Below are 15,489 nucleotides of genomic sequence, written 5' to 3' on the forward strand. Positions count from 1 at the left end.
GGGACAGAGCCTGGCACCGGGCACCTGCTCGACAGACACCAGCTGTCATCACTCTCAAAGGACAAAGACTCTAAATTGCCAGACACATCATGTTAATACTAAAGAAGGAAGATTGTTAAGGAGAAGCTGGAACTCAACTGGCCATCCTAAGACCCTATCTCCAAGACTCCCTCTGCCATGTAATGCTGTGCAGAACTGGGGCAGGTGGCCAGCCTTGATCTCCTCACATGGGGAATAGAGTTAGCATCCCCGGAGCAGACGGCTGTGAACATTGCATTAGGTGGTCGGTGCATGTGAAACTGTTTTATAAACTATATATTTTTAAAACTATACATGTGTAGATTTTTAATGCTAGATGCCAGCAAAAACAACTGAAGGAAGAAGTGCCAGACATAAGCACAAACTGAGCTAGTTCTCACCCAAAGGACAGAAAGTCAGTCACATTTACAGTCACGAAAGAATGGTGGCATCAGGCACCACCATGCCACCACATTCACGCATATTGCCAAGGACACTGAAGGCTTTTTGGTTTGCCAAGAGTCCCGCTCTTCTGGGAACTCTTCCCCCACATCCGCCCCAAAGCCTCCCATATGGTGCCCATAGAAGCTGGCCATGCCTCTGACCTCATTGACTGGCCATTGACTGACCCAGATGTGGGTACCTGGCCCAAATAGGGCCAATCAGAGCCATTTGTTATGATCTAAATATTTGGGTATCCTCAAATTCATATGAAGAAGCCCTAACTCCTAATGTGATGGTGTTTGATGATGGGGCCTTAGGAAAGTAATTAGGTCATGAGGGTAGACCCTCATGATAAGACTAGTGGCCTTATGAGAAGAGGAGCAGAGATCTCTCTCTCTCCTCCACCCCTCCTCCTGAGCATAGAGGAGAGGCCATGTGGGGACACAGTGAGAAGGTAGCTGATTGCAAGTCAGAAGGAGAGGCCTCATGGGGACCTAGTCCTGCTGACACCTTGATCTCAGATTTCCAGCTTGCAAAACTGCAAAAGAATACATGTCTGCTGTTTAAGCCTCCCAGTCTATGGTATTTTGTCATGGCAGCCTGAGCTGACTAAGACTCCTGGAGAAATACCTGGCTCACAGGAGGCCAGTCAGAAAGAGTCTGTTCTGGAGAACCCGCAACCTGGAACTGAGCAAGAGTGGGTAGCTGAGGCTGTGGGCTGGAACACCACAAGCACTTCTGGCAAGCAGCTGTCACAGAGAGAGGCAGAGGCCAGAAATGGGAGCATGCGGATAGTTCTGGAACCCTGGGTTCTACCTGACCCACATTCTGCATGTGGAACCAACGAGACTATAGTATCCTGACAATACTCTCCCCTTTAGGCTTAAGTCGTTTGACTTAGGTCCTGTTACTTGCAACCAACACAGAGTTTATGTTAATCTTTGAAAATTCATTCATTTATTAAACAAACAGAGATGAAGTGCTTCTGAGCCAGGCACTGTGCAAGGCACCAGTGATAGAGATGAAAGGGAGTTCACTGTCCAGCAATGGGACGGATGCCTTGACTAGCAGTTCCTCAAAGCACAGGGAATGTTTCCTATGAGGGCATCTGCACCAACGTGGTGAGGACACTAAGAAACTTTCATGGGAGAAGGGGTATGGCATTAAGTCTTGAATGATGACTGCTTTACTGCTGAACCCCCATGGTTAGCATTGCATGGACAAAAGTCAGCTGTAAGACATCACCTTCTACTTTCTGTTCACACATTTTGTCATAAAGCATTCACAGTCGAGAATGGAAAAGCACTAACTGAAGCCATATTTACTGCAAATAATCAGCACTGTTTATGGAAAATCACTTCCTGAATCTTTTGCTGTTTTTTTCTTAAAGCAAATAACTCAGTCAACTACTATAAAAGTTACATCTCTGACCTTATTAATGTCCTGCAGAATATCCTATTTAATTTCCCTAAATTGGTCCCTGGGGTGACTAACTAAAACTGTAACATTGTTAGCAATTGCAATCCGATGATACCAAATCAACATAAATGAGTCTTGAATGTGTTTAGTGTTGAAATATATGGGAAATTAATCTCTTACCTCTCCCTTGCCCCTGAGACAATATGCAGGGCTGTATATAATATGCACTGAAGTATTTAAACAATGAATTATTCAAAAAGAAAAGAAACTGCAGGTACCTGATGCCAAAAATCATGCCTGTGAATTCTTAATCTGTTCTCCAATGGGATTAGCATTTAGGACTATGAAAGATATCCTAATTATGCAGAATTTTCAGAGTTGATTTTCTGCAGGGCCTGTGCAGATCTAAAAAGCATTAGGCAACAATAAAAACAGATGACTATGAATTTCTGAATTCATAATTTAGTTTCCCTTACGGGAGAAATGACATTTTTATTTATGGGCTCTTTACTCATCAGGTGGGTGCTGAAGTTTTTCTCCTTTCTCCAAGGCACAACGCTTGCTGCGAGTGCATCCAGACAATCATCCTTCTAAAACAGATGTGTGAAATTTACAGGGCTGTCTAACACAGGACCAATGCAATATATTTTTCCTCTTGTTAGTCCCCACCCGCCAGGGTGCTAGAATAAAACAAAAGAACTGAGAATAATATGGCCAACTAAGGAATCCTGGACCTTTTAATCAAATTAGGAAGAGGATGCAAGTTTGCTTGATGAATTCCATTCCCTTGTTAAATTTTCCAGCTACAAATTGATAGGATGGAAGGGGAGTAATCCTTTCCGTGGCCAAGTTACAGGGGCCCCATAAATAGTTGTTCAGTGGGTGGATGGCAAATAAAAGGTGTCAATTATCCTATATGCATTTGTTTTTCTTTTCTGTAAATGGAAAACTTTTTTCTTCTTCTTTATACAATGTTTGGACCAGGTGACAATTTCATATTCCCTCCCAACTACCCAAAGGGAAGGGCAAAACACGGAGAAAACTGGAACAGAAGCACAACCAATATTGTCACATTTATCCACAATATTCATTTTCTTCCCGCTTTTGCAAGCAATCAATAATCATTTATTGAGCACCCCCAGGGTGTTCAGCTCTGTGCCAACTACTTCAATTAAATATTCAAAGCCATTTCTAACACCACTGAAAACCAAAGCAACTGCAGTTAGGGATAAATCACATATCCCTCCTTTAAACTCATTGGGAAGAGTAAGCTATTTGAAAATAACAGATAGTATTGTCATATTTTCCTTCCAATGTCTCAACAGACTTCGAATAAAGAAAACCAATGACTTCGTTAGAAATGATGTTTGCTTTTAAACCATATACGTTTGCAAGCAGGAGGTGGAGGCAAAGATATGGGTGAAGTTTTAAGAAAACATCAAATGCAATTTGCTATTTGTGTCCTGTGGCAATTTTACCCAAAAGGAAAACCTAGAGTGCCTGGCACCTGCCCCTGCCCTCCCTGAAAGACAGCCACGTGTTCTCCTGTCAATGCACAAAGGGCAACTCCTTTCTGCAGGCCAAGCTGTGGGAGCAAAGGACGGGGGCCTATCGCTGTGGCCTGAGGGTGGACATGCCACTTTTTCCACTTCGCTTGGCACGAACATATTCACTGTCACTCTCAGCCAGGTATTTTTTGCTTGGATGAATTAATTTTTCAATGAGTTGTGCTGAGCAAATTTCTGAAATACAATATTTATCAGCAAAATACCCAAGCCCCAAGGGAAACAGCAGGCCTAACAGCAGCAGACAATGCAGCCACCACCCGCCTCCTGGACTCACCCAAACCTGATCCCTCCCTCCCACGGGGACAGTAGGTGGGGACCAACTGCTTCAGTAGCAACCAGACCCTCACCCACAGCGTGGTGAGGTGGGCACCTGCATGAGGAAGCCCCAGAGGCCAGGCCACTCTGATTCCTTCCCTGGTGCTGAATGAAAGAAAACGGCCTGCATAGCCCCACCCGTCCACCTGACCCTGCATGGCCCATGCCAGGCAGTACTGTCTTGGTCAGGGCAGGGCTTTCCACTTACTTAATACCAAGGTGATAGCCTGAGACTATCTTCAGCATTAGTGGTGGGGAGGGGTGGGGCAGGGGGACACATGTGGCTACTTGGATCATCCCTACACACCAAGACCAACAACAGGTGTCAGCAGAGCCCTGATTTCCCAAGTATTATTATTATTATTATTATTATTTATTTATTTTTTGAGACGGAGTCTTGCTCCGTTGCCCAGGCTGGAGTGCAGTGGTACCATCTCGGCTCACTGCAAGCTCCACCCCCCGGGTTCACGCCATTCTCCTGCCTCAATCTCATGTGTAGCTGGGACTACAGGTGCCCGCCACCACGCCCGGCTATTTTTTTTTTTTTTTTTTGTATTTTTAGTAGAGACGGGGTTTCACCGAGTTAGCCAGGGTGGTCTCAATCTTCTGACCTCGTGATCCGCCCATCTCAGCCTCCCAAAGTGCTAGAATTACAGGCATGAGCCACCGCACCCAGCCCCCAAGTATTATTATAAAACCACTTCCGGCCGGGCGCAGTGGCTCAAGCCTGTAATCCCAGCACTTTGGGACGCCGAGACGGGCGGATCATGAGGTCAGGAGATCGAGACCATCCTGGCTAACACAGTGAAACCCCGTCTCTACTAAAAAATACAAAAAACTAGCCGGGCGAGGTGGCGGGTGCCTGTAGTCCCAGCTACTCGGGAGGCTGAGGCAGGAGAATGGTGTGAACCCAGGAGGCGGAGCTTGCAGTGAGCTGAGATCGCGCCACTGCACTCCAGCCTGGGCGGCAGAGCGAGACTCCGTCTCAAAAAATAAATAAATAAAATAAAATAAAGTAAAATAAATAAAAATAAAATAAAATAAAACCACTTCCTCCTAAGTGATTATGTCCTTAACAGTCCCTGTTATAGAAGGTGAGAAGGAAGACAAAGGGAAATAAAATTAAACATAAGTTTAAAATATATATATATGTACACACACATACACACACATATTTATATTTATATATGCACGCGTGTGTATATACATATACATACACATACACACAGACATATACATACAAACAAATCTATACATAAAGATATCCAATAATCCATGTGCTTTCTGAAAATGAAATAGGCCCAGTATAATTTACCTTTTGGAACATTTCATATAAATATAAGTAAGAACTTTCTACCAACCCCAGCTGTCTAGCAATGAATGAGACCAGGGGCCTGCAGACCGAATGTGGCCCACTGACCATTTTTGTCAATAAAGTTTTATTGGCACGTGACCATAGCCATTTGTGTACATGTCAATGGTGCCCTCACTTTCATAGGATGGCAGAGTTGAATAGTCACAACACAGACTGTATGGCCTCCAAAGCCTGAAATATTTACTATTTAGCCCTTGACAGAAAGAATTAGTCACCCCCTGAAATGAGACCAGCTGATGAGGTGGTGAGTCGGCTCTACGGTGACCATCAGCTTTGACTTCAGCAGAGTAGTCAAACCTGGTTTACCAAGGTTTACCAAACCTACCTATGCAACAGAATCACCAGATGCTTCTGAAAAGCTGTACTCCCAGGGCCCACTGGCCCTGAATCAGAATCTCCAGATGAGTGGGTGGAGCAGGCGGGTTTAAGAGGCACTAGTTGGCTCCCAGGAGTTCTGATAGCCACATCTCACCTCTCCTTCACTTTCCACCCTTTTCCTAGATCTTTCCTGTGCATTTCCTGGTTTAGTGTGAAGATGCAATTATTATTCTCATTTTGCAGATGAGGAGGTGAGGCTCCTGTGGTGTGCCTGCTGGTCAATATAGAGCCAGGGCTCAGACTGAAGGGCAGAACCTCTTCCATTAACCCCCTGACCCCTCCCCATGACCTCTGAGATCCACAACCCTATAAAGTCCCAAATAAAACAGGAAAGAAAGCCTCAAAGACAGAGCCAGCTCATTAGCATGTAATCAGCAAATGCACACATTTTGGGTTTGGTATGCCCAGGAGAGCAGGACACCTATTCAAGGAACTGTGCCTGGCACAAGGATGAGCAAGTTCACATATTCACCCATTCAATAAGCACTACAAAATTCTAGGCACCAGGATAAGATAGGACTATGCAGGAAGGAGGCAGCATGATGCTGTCCTCATGGAACATTCCAGAAGAGTTGGAGGGCAGGGGCTTACCCAGATAATTCCAGAAACATTGAGTGTTGAGCTTGCCCTTGGGTCTTGCCAATCACACTCCTACCTGGTCTCCCTTCCCTGAACCTCTGCTTGGCTCTCTCCTTCACTCAGCTCCCAACTCAGATGTCATCTTCCCAAAGACCTTTCCTGGCCAAGTTCCCCCCGTGAGTCCCCTACACTGCTCAGTCTGGTTTCATGTTACTTCTTACCCTGACATATGGATTGATTCTGGTTTTCTCTGGTCTCCCTCTTACCCCAGGATGAAAACTTTCAGAGAGCAGGACATGGTTTCATGTGTGATGGTTGTGGTGTTCCATATTTGCTCCTGCCTCCCTCCTTCTCTTGCTCCCTCCCTCTATCTCTCCTTTCCTTCCCACATTTCACCACCTAAAACATGAATGAACAACAGGGTTCTACCAGGGTATTAAGAATATGGGTACTGAAGCAGGGTGGGTATGGCCCCAAAAGAAGGGCCTGCAGGGATTAGATGTCCTTAGCAATATTTGGAAATGAGTGGGTTTGGGTTAGCCCTTCAATGCAGAATGGGACTTCTCTTGTGGCCCCATCCAATCTCCTCCTCCCCATCTCTGGCTCATTCTGTTCAGGCTTTGGCCAGCTTTGTGCAGCACTGCCCGCGGGGCCACTTTGGCCACTGGGGGATGGGGGTGTGATGGATCCCCAGAGGACACACCTGAGATGTTCTTCCTACGGCTCATCTGAGGGGCCCTTGGAGGGAGGACTGGTCACCCCAGGGGTTCAGCACTCCTCGCTTTGGTCTTTCCAGTTTCCCAGCTTCATGCTCCTGGTTCCTCACTCACTCCTCCTCCTGGACACATTTCCCAGTCAACTACGGCTGCAAGGCTTTTCTCAGGCTCTGCTGTAAGGGGAAGTCGGGCTGAGCCCAATTTCAACTCACCCATGATGTCTCCCACCATGTCACCCCTATTGAGTGGCCTGTCCCACCCCTGACCTTGAATTTGAGTTCCCCAGGGGCTTTGGTGGTGCCCTCCTCTTTTCTTGGAATGACTAACAGGATCTTCACAGGTCCTTCTAAGTGGCTGCCTCATAATAGAATGCCTTGCTCATAATAGAATCTCAATAAACATTTGTTAAGTGTGGTTTCACAGAAATGAATCCATCCACATTTCTGAATAAATAACAGTTCCTGTGTATAAGGATCCTGCCTGAGTCCGTGAATGAGCCTTATCACGGAACACTGAGTTAAGTAGCATTTAGAGGACCTGGTGTGACTCAGTGGCCCAGGAACTCTGCATGGTCCACCTGCTTTCTGTCCTGAGGGTCAGCTCCTTCCCCAGTAAGGCCAACACTCAGGCACTGGGGCATGGAGGCAGGTCATAGAGAATGCAATGCCATAGGCTCCCCTCTGCTTCCAAGCTACCATCAAAGGGGATATAGGCCAGAAATAACACTGAGGGGTTTTTTAACACATGCCAAAAGAGCACAAGGCTATCTCCTATTGTGTTCAAACACAGGGAAAGCGGGCAGCTAAATGCAGGGCAAAGCTGCATTTGCTCTAGCAGGCAGGCAGAAGCCAAAGGAGCTGACTCCTTCACAGTGAGCTCCCCCTCCTGCTCCTTCTCTATAGCTCACAAGTACCAGTATGTTGAGCCTTTGCCCCAGCCCCATCCTGCCAGGAGGCAGGATGCAGGAAATGTTGGTTGAATTGATCACCGCTCCAACTTTACTGGATTCTCCCTGCATTGGTTCAATAGGCTTCTATTTAACCCTTTGGATATAATTCAGCAAAGTGCCCATCTCTCAGAGCAGGATTCTGTTTCTGTGCGGCATTTGAGTTCATCTCACGACCTGCTCGGAAACCAGGAAGGATGCTGAAGTGAGTGATCCGCTCTTGATTGCCTGGTGGACCGGCCTCCCCAGCCCCTCTGGCAGCTGTCTGGGAGGTCTCCACTTACTGAGGCGGACAAAGAAACTGCAGCAGCATTGCAAACAGACCAGGAGTGTGAGGCCTGCCGGACAAGACTGTCCTGTGTCTGTGAGGAGTGCACACTATCCCCATTCCCCACTTTCTGTGCCTGGACACCCTGGGCTTGTGGTGAGGCCACCTTACTGTAGGACTCTGCTCCCTCCCCTCTCGTGTGTCCCCCGGGGTTCTAGCTCTTCATTCTCAGCTGCACTGCCTGACCTGTGTTCCAAGCCAGCCCATCATGCAGGGAAATTGGGCCTCAGATTCATTTCTCCTCCCTGCCGGGCTGATCACAAAGCATGCCCTGCTCGGGTTTCCAGGGCATTTTCTTGTCCCAGCTTCTCTTTCCCAGATCCTCCGTCTGCATTGGCTGAGGGCTTCTCTGTGCTCCTCACCCTGCAGTGAGCATTCAAATAGGATGACAGCCCTCTTTTTAAGCAAAGAAAACAGCCTTCTGCAGGAGAACTGAAATGAGATGAGGAATACAGGGCCGGACCAGCCAAGTGCCCTTTTTAAAAGGATGAAAAGAGAAAGTCTGAGGGTTTGTTTGTTCTTTTTTTTGATAAGAAGAATCTATACTGTCGGCCACTCGCAAGGGCTAAACTAGTTTTATAAAAGGTATAGCTGGGGTCCTCCGAAGAAGGGGGCAGCCCTTTTGGCACCTTAGCTGGAAAACAAATTATTCCAGGTCTAGTGCCCAACACCCCCCACCCTGCCCCCAGGGAAGCGCTCAGTGGAGCTTCCTGCTGATCCGCGTCCTAACTCTCCGGCCCACGCCATTGCATTATCCCTGCAGAGACCAGCATGGTTCACTCCCTGGCCCCATCGGAACTTCAGAGAGCCTTCTGAAGCTCCCCTCCTCACTCATGTATTCACTTCAGCGCCATTTTCTGAGCACCCTCCAGATGCCAGGCACAGTTCTAGCCACCAGATGTGCAAGGTGAACTTCAACATGACCCCGGATTGTGCACTGCTGCTGGGAAGGTAAAATGCTTCCTCTGCTGTGGAAGACAGCACGGCAGTTCCTCAGTCACTTACAAATAGAAATTGCTGCCGGGCGCGGTGGCTCACACCTGTAATCCCAGCAGTTTGGGAGGCCGGGGCAGGCGGATCATGAGGTCAGGAGATCGAGAACATCCTGCCCAACATGGTGAAACCCTGTCTCTCCTAAAAATACAAAAATTAGCCGGGCATGGTGGCGGGCGCCTGTAATCCCAGCTACTCGGGAGGTTGAGGCAGGAGAATGGCTTGAACCCGGGAGACGGAAGTTGCAGTGAGCCAAGATCACGCCACTGCACTCCAGCCTGGTGAAAGAGCAAGACACTGTCTCAAAAAAAAAAGAAAAGAAATTGCCAAATAATCCAGCAATTCCATTTCTCATATATGTCCCCCAAAACTGAAAGCAAGAACTTGAACCGACATTTGTACACCATGTTCACAGTATTGTCCACAATAGCCGAAAGGTGGAAGCGACCGAAGTGTCTGTTGATAGCTGAATGGATAAACAAAATAAATGTGTATGTGGCATACACACACAATGAAACAGGATTTAGCCTTCACAAGAAAGGAAATTCTGACCCATGCTGCAACATGGATAAACCTTGAAGACATTAGTGAAATAAGCCAGACACAAAAGGACAAATACTGTAGGATTCCACTTACATGAGGTATCTAGAGTAGTCAAATGCACACAGACAGAAAGTAGAATGGGGGCTGCCAGAGCTGGGGCTAGGGGGAAATGGAGAGTCATTGTTTAATGGGTACAGGGTCTCAATTTGGGAAGATGGAAAATCCTGGAGATGATGTTTGCACCACAACGTGAATGTACTTAATGCCACTAACTGTACACTTAAAAATGGTTAAAATACAAACACCGCATGTTCTCACTCATAGGTGGGAATTGAACAATGAGAACACTTGGACACAGGGTGGGGAACATCACACACCGGGGCCTGTTGTGGGGTGGGGGGAGGGGGGAGGGATAGCGTTAGGAGATATACCTAATGTAAATGACGAGTTAATGGGTGCAGCACACCAACATGGCACATGTATACCTATGTAACAAACCTGCACATTGTGCACATGTACCCTAGAACTTAAAGTATAAAAAAAATGGTTAAAATAGTAAATTGTATGTTATGTGCATATTATCACAATACAAATAATTTACAATGAATATGTAAATAAAAACCACAGTCCCTGATCTCAAGGCTCTCCAGGTCTTGTGGCTCTGGGCCGTTGTCCCCAAGGCTCGTCTGGACACTTGCACAACCACTGTTGTCCCCAGGAGTGATGAAAGAAAATATTACAAGTTTTATTTATACTTACTTGTATCTCATCTTTTACAATATCTGTATAGAACTTATGAGTACAATGGCTGGTAGTCATACTTTATAGACAACTAAATGGGCCATCATCAGGAGTGCCCTAACAGTTCCTTTCTGGTGGGGATGAGTGATAGAAAGGAATGTGGAGCCCCCGTCCTGGTGGATAGGGCTTCGTGGAGGGCCAGGGTATACCCCCAGAATTGGAATCGGCTCCTCCTTACCGTGGGGAGGGTGGTGGCGGGTTGGGGAGTGTCATCATCCAAGATGTGCTAATGACCACAAATATGCAATGAAGTTGGGGACGGTCGTCCACCAGGCCACCAACCCTGCACTGGGAAGGCCAAGCAGGGGTCTAGAAACAGCCCACCGCAGGACTTCACATCAGCACTGGCTCCCAGCTCCCCTTCCCTTTCTTCAAAAAAGATCATGGCTTCTTTTGGAGCCTTTTGCCATTGTTCCTGGGACTGCTTGTCACCCTGCTGAACTGCGGGCAGCTGAGCCTGGCACAGCCACTGTGGCTAACACCACTACCTGGGGCCAGTCTTGCCTGCATGGGCTCTTTCCCTACCAGGATTAGAGTCTGCCATTAGACACCTCACTGTGGTGGACCTTCCTACAGCCCCACTCAGAAGGAACTTGGGTCACGCTTTTCCAGGACAGTGCCGAGTGTAGCTGTCAACCATCCTTTCCACTGTCCTTCAGCAGGGACCCACATCAGCCACTGACAAGCCTTTACCTTGGATGAGGTCCAGCCCCACCTTGGAGGGAGGGGAATTTGCTGAGGCTTCCAAGGAAGATGCTCTTCCTTGATCTGGGAGATACTTTGCTCAGTATCTGTGAAGTCCAGAACTTCCACAGCCATCCTCTCCTGAGAACACAGCTGACAGCAGGGAAGCCAGAGTGAATACACAAAAGGCAATCAGGTTCTTGATTTTGGAACAGCCAAATCAAAGCATCCCTGAGGTCTGCCTTACAACTGGATTCCAGTTCCACATGCAAATGAATCCCAAACTCTTTTAGAATTCAGTTTGAATTTATTATTTGCACCAAAAGCATCCTAATTATGCACTGGCTATTTGATTTGGGTCCCGTTTTTTTTTTTCTTGCTAGCTTTGATAGACCAGGGAACTCTCCAAGGACTTCTCTCAGGCTGGAATTATTTTCAGCAGAGCATGGAGTGATGTGTTTGCTTGTGCTCTCCATTTTCTCTCAGAAGCCAGTGAGTTCTGTGAACACAAAATGTCTGAGACAGGTCTCAGTCAATTTAGAAAGTTTATTTTGCCAAGGCTGAGGATACGTCTGTGACACAGCCTCAGGAAGCCCAAGGTGGTTGGGGGTGTAGTTTGCTTCTATGCATTTTAGGGAGACATGAGGCATCAATCAGTACGTGTAAGATGTACATTGGTTCGGTCCAGTAAGGCAGAGCAACTTGAAGTGGGGGCTTCCAGGTTAGAAGAAGATAAGAGACAAAAGGTTGCATTCTTCTGAGTCCTTGGCCAGCCTTCCACTGAATACACAATTTAGTCTGGCTCAGTGAATCTGCATTTTTACATAAACAGTAGGGGAGAGGGAGCAATCAGATATGCATTTGTCTCAGGTGAGCCTCAGAGGGATGACTTTGAATGGAATGAGAGGAAGGTTTGCCCTAAGCAGTTCCCAGCTTGACTTTGCCTTTTAGCTTAGAGATTTGAGGGTATTTTTGTTAATTATTGTAGATGAAATTATTTTCTTGATTTTTTTTTTTTGGTCAGTTCATTGGTAGTGTAGAGAAACAATACTGACTTTTGTATGTTGATTTTTGTGTCCTGCAAGTTTACAGAACGTATTAATCTAACAGTTTTGGTAGAGTCTTTAGGATTTTCTATATTTAAGATCATTTCATCTGCAAACAGAAACAATTTAACTTCTTCCTTTCTTATTTGGATGCCTTTTGTTTCTTTCTCATGCCTGAGTGCTCTGGCTAGGACTTCAGTACTATGTTGAATAGAAGTGGTGAAAACGGGCATCCTTGTCTTGTTCCTGACCTTAGAGAAAAAGGTTTTCTCCAATGGTGAAAAAAATTTTCACCATTTAGGATGACGTTAGTGAAACGATGTAGTTCCCTTGACCCCTTTGTGGGACTCACGAAGGGGTTGGCTCATTTACTCAGCCCACAGCTCTCAACCCCTCACGAGAGGGGGAGTATCCAGGTGAGCAGCTGCAGGGGCCAGGATGAGTGCTTCTGGGTGCCAGCAGGAGTAGAACTCTTTGCGTCCCTGTGGCAGCATCTGGGGGATAACTGCAACCTTCAAAGCCCCAGAGGGTGTGTGTTACAGTGTGCTTTTTTAGCTTTGGCACACTGTATGGCTTACGTGTTTAACAGCTCAGTGGAGGGTCAAGGTGACAGCCTTTTGCACTCACCCTCTTGGTATCCAAGTTCTTGTCCAGCATCCAGCAAAAATCAGGTCACACAGATGAATTGAAGGGTGGTGAATGTGGAGAATTTTATTGAGCAGTGGAAGTGGCTCTCAGTGGGATGGGAGCTGGAAAGGGGATGGAGCGGGAAGGTAGTCTCCTGGAGTTCAGTCGTCCCCAGCTGAACTCTTCTCTGAAGTCCCACTATCAAGCTGTCCCTCTGAAGTCAAGCTGCTTCTCTCTGCCCACTGCCCAGTGGAGCCTGGGGATTTTATGGGTACAGGAATGTGGGGCTGGGCAGGGTGGGGCAGGGTAGTTTTGGAAAAGGCAACATTTGGGCAGAAAAACAGGAACATTATTTCTCACTTTGGTCTGCAGGTCCAGGCTTGAGGGTGGGGCTTCACCAGGGACCTCCCCTTCTCTGCCTAGTATTTCTCTGCCTCCTGTCCATATCATTAGCTGTGGGTTTATCATATATTATCTTTATTTTGTGGAGGCACTTTCTTTTTATACCTAATTTGTTGAGAGTTCTTATCATGAAAAGATGTTAAATTTCATCAAGTGTTTTTTATGCATCTATTCAGATGATTGTTTGGTTTTTGTCCTTTGTTTTGTTAATGTGATGTATCACATTTATTGATTTCCCTATGTTAAACTGTATTTATGTAGATGCCCGATGGGTTCACCTTGCCTGCTGCCTAGACAGAGCTGATTTATCAAGACAGGGGAATTGCAATGAAGAAAGAGTAATTAACACAGAGCCGGCTGTGCAGGAGACAGGAGTTTTATTATTACTCAAATCAGTCTCCCTGAGCATTTGGGGATCAGAGTTTTTAAAGATAATTTGGTGGGTAGGGGCTTGGGAAGTAAGAAGGGCCGATTGGTCAGGTTGGAGATGGAATCATAGGGGGTCAAAGTGAGGTTTTCTTACTCTCTTCTGTTCCTGGGTGGGATGGCAGAACTGGTTGGGCCAGATTACTGGTCTGGGTGGTGTCCACTGATCTATCCAGTGCAGGGTCTGCAAAATATCTCAAGCACTGATCTTAGGAGCCAGAGGCTGCATGACCTCTAAACTGTAATTTCTTTCTTTCTTTCTTTTTTTTTTTTTTTGCAATTGCAATATTTAATAGAGTGAAGTACAGTGAAAACAGAGCTCCCATACAAAGGGAGGGGACCCAAAGGGGGTTGCCGTTCCAGCTCGGCTCGAATACCTGTGTTTATATCCTGATCACTGTCCCTCCCTCTGTGCTCTCAGGCAACAGATGATTGGCTATTTCTTTACCTCCTGTTGTTGCCTAATTAGCATTTTAGTGAGCTCTCCTTACTATCTTTTTGGTTGGGTGTGAGCTAAGTTGCAAGACCCGTGTTTAAAGATGGAAGCGGTCACCTTCCGAGCTAGGCTTAGGGATTCTTAGTCAGCCTAGGAAATTCAGCTGGTCCTGTCTCTCAGTTCCCCCCTCAACAGGAAAACCCAAGTGCTGTTGGGGAGGTTGGCCGACGCCTGCTCTAACTGCTTCCTGCTGAATTGGGGCATAGCAGGGGTCGTGCAGTTGAGATTTCCTTGTGAGGGGTGCCTTCGATGTCATTAACATCGGAGCATGGGCTAGCAGGCTGGTCCGGGGATCCGCAGTGGATCTTAGTCATGGACTGCATCTGGGGCTCCATTTGAAGAACGATTTATAGTTTTACAGCTTCAATTCTGGAAGAGACAAACTTAACAAGGAGGTTAAAGATACAGGGATTGAAATGCATGGCCTGCAGTGCAGGGGATTATTTCTTTGGCACACTTCACAGGCCCTGACTATTTGCTTGATAGTTTTGAAAAGGCCTGGTCCAGTAAATAATAATTTGGCCATTTGATGGGTGCTGTCAATGCCTAAGTGAAAGGTTCGGTGAAGGGTTTTAAGTAATTTCCATCGGTTAGCTGTAGGCAAAAGTATTTTTCCTTCTTCGGTGGCTAGCCATCCTGAGGGAAGGAAACTATGTCTTCATGAGGTTCCCCTTTCTATTTCTTCTTCTGAGTACTGGGGCTTGGTGTCCTGGAGGGGAATACCACATACTAGGAGTCCTTCTATAAGCATTTTAATGTTGGGTCCTGCCTTGCGGCTCTTTTGGCTTCAATATCCTCTTGGCGGTTCCTTTCTATTTCCTTTTCCTTTCCTTTCTGGTGACTCTGGCAGTGTAAGACTGCCACCTCTTCAGGTTTCTGTACAGCCAATAATAATCTCCCAGTGGCTTCCTTACGTTTGATAGGTGTTCCCTCCGAAGTTAGGAATTCCCTTTCTCTCCATATTGCTGCAGGGGTGTGGAGGACTAGGTAAGCATATTTAGAGTCTGTATATATATTTACCCTTTTTCCTTCTCTCCTAATTCTAGTGCCCGAGTGAGGTCTATTAGTTTTGCCAACTGAGCACTAGTTCCTGGAGTGAGGGGATTACTTTCAAGTATTCCATTATCGCCGACCACTGCATACCCCACTTTTCGAAGTCCTTTTCCTACAAAGGAACTTCCATCAGTATACAAGTTGAGGTTGGGATCAGTCAAGGGAACCTCTAAAAGTTCCCCTTGAGTGGCATAAGTTTGAGCAATTACCTGTTGACAGTTACGTTTTATCTTTTCTCCATTGTCTGGAAGCAATGTGGCTGGGTTAAGAGTTGCACAAGTGTGCAGTCACAGCACTGGCCCTTCAAGTAATAGAGCCTGATATTTAAGTAA

The sequence above is a fragment of the Macaca mulatta genome, chromosome 9, assembly GCF_049350105.2.
Source record: "Macaca mulatta isolate MMU2019108-1 chromosome 9, T2T-MMU8v2.0, whole genome shotgun sequence".
Classification (NCBI taxonomy): domain Eukaryota; kingdom Metazoa; phylum Chordata; class Mammalia; order Primates; family Cercopithecidae; genus Macaca; species Macaca mulatta.